General features: G+C 46.9%; 1 long non-coding RNA gene across 1 annotated transcript; it reads left to right on the plus strand.

The window, feature by feature from the left end:
- The first annotated feature begins 1629 nt into the window (after nt 1-1629).
- On the plus strand, nt 1630-1927 carry LOC125610902. The gene is made up of 2 exons (XR_007340950.1): nt 1630-1768; nt 1877-1927. It is a non-coding gene; the product is annotated as an uncharacterized LOC125610902 (long non-coding RNA).
- The last annotated feature ends 205 nt before the right edge of the window (nt 1928-2132 follow it).

Genomic DNA, 2132 nt, shown 5'->3' on the forward strand with positions numbered 1-2132 from the left:
AGTACAAATAAAAAGAAAAGCAGATACAATTAAAAAAGCACTAGCAAATTTGAAAATTCAACAAATAAAAATTATATCAATTATACAGTATATAATTGCAAATATATGCATATATAATGATTTCTCACTTTATGGAAATACACTCTGGAAAATTTATCCTAAGAATCTTCTGCAATTTTCCAATTTTCTGAGTGCAATGACAGAATCTAACTGGTATTAACTAGTACATGGCTAAGATATTTCCTAGATCCATGGTTGGACATAAAGTCTACTGCTGACTAAAATACCATGATGCCACATGATTGATATTATGAAGTTAAATCAATCAGGGTAAACCTCATAATAAAATAAATGGCGGAACTACAGAAAACAACAACAAAAAAACTCTTAAAACATCCTAGGATATTGGGAAAACAGTGTGATAATAAAATGAAAACTAAAAAATAAATATTAAAAAATTCTCTCTCAGGGGAAGGGAAGATGGCGGCAAAGGGAGTGCATCACCCCCGTGTACCGCATCACTGTGCAGGAGAATGACGAGTTAGAAAGGCTAAAACCTATCTTGTTAGGAATTTCCAGCAAAATTGGGGTGCTCCAAAACCTAGAGGAAGGATTTCCATCGCATGAGGATCAGCTACGGGGGCTTAAACACCAGCGATTTGACCGCACAGAGGGTCACGCTGCTTATTCAGCAAATCGCTCCATGGCTAGAGTCTGTGGCACACGCTGGGAAACGATGAGATAGCAACGCAAAGATACAGCACTGCGGATTCTGTGGGCTCCTGACGGCTGTGCAGTCACTGTGCTCAGTGCTGAATTCTGGGTTTGAGACGGGGAGGGAAGTGGTCCAATTCGGTTCTCCACATGGGTCAGAACACAGAGGAAGCCAGTGGACACCATCTTGGAGAACTGACATCACCATCCCTGTTTTCAACTGATTGCAGCTCATTCAGCTACAGAACAGGTAATTTCAGGGTGCCATTCACCTGCGTCTCGCAGACAAATTACTCAGGCTCAGTGCTAAAGAACCAGCAGAAACTGCTTCTTGGAAACTGCTCCTATCAGAACATACACCGAGCATGGAGCAGCCAAATCCCGGCTCCCAGAACTGCTCTGGCCCAGGGCTAAAGAACCCGTGGAAACTGCTTCTCGGTCCGGGTCCTGATGAATACTGTGGAGGTAAATACCAACCAAGCCTTCATAGGCAGTGGCAACAGGATTGAGACAGGGCTCGTGAGGGCCTATCAGGACCCACCCTTTGCTTTAGTCACCCGGCAAAGGGAACGAAATGCTGCCATTCGCATGGGATACCAACATGGCAGATATCTGATGTCATCAGAAAGCGGTGGAGGAGATAATTTCATCGATACCAGCGGCGACAGAAACAGTTGGTCTCCTGGTAAAGAAAGTGAGTCACAAACACCCGAGTCTCTCTCATGTTGTCATCAAGCCAGAGGGGCAGAGCAGAGCTGCCGCCCATGGCCGGAACACGCCCAGCAACCCGCCAGCATGGTAGTCACGTCACCCCAATTGGAGTAGGGGCCAAGCAGAGCTGCCACCCACACCCGTAACAGGCCCAGCGATCCACCGGCGTGGTAGACACGTCACCCCAATTGGAGCAAGGGCAGAGCAGAGCCAGCACCCGCACCTGCAAAGTAGGTAGACCTGCTACAGACTGGCAGAACAGGCCCAGGGGTCTGCGGGGGTGGTAGACACATCAAACCAATTGGAGGAGGGGCAGAGCAGAGCCGCCGCCCGCACCTGCAAGGTAGGCAGACCTGCGACTGACTGGCAGAATAAGCCCAGCAGCCCGTCAGCTTGGTAGACAGATCACCCCAATTGGAGGAGGAGCACAGCCGCCGCCCGACCCTGCAAGGGAGACTTTTCAACTATACAAGAGCAATATAAATATATAGGGGGGAAATTTCAATAACACAACAGTTTCACCAAGCAGAAAGAAATGTGAGCAGTATGAAAAGACAAGGAAAAAAAGGACCACAAGCAATGCAGGTCAACTCAACTTTAGAAGAGGTAATAGCTGCAGCAGATGGAATGTCAGATAAAGAATTCAGGATATACATGCTTCAGATGATCTGGAGTCTCAAGGAAGACATTAGACAGCAAAATCAGAC

The sequence above is a fragment of the Marmota marmota genome, unplaced genomic scaffold (assembly GCF_001458135.2).
Source record: "Marmota marmota marmota unplaced genomic scaffold, marMar, whole genome shotgun sequence".
Classification (NCBI taxonomy): Eukaryota; Metazoa; Chordata; class Mammalia; order Rodentia; family Sciuridae; genus Marmota; species Marmota marmota.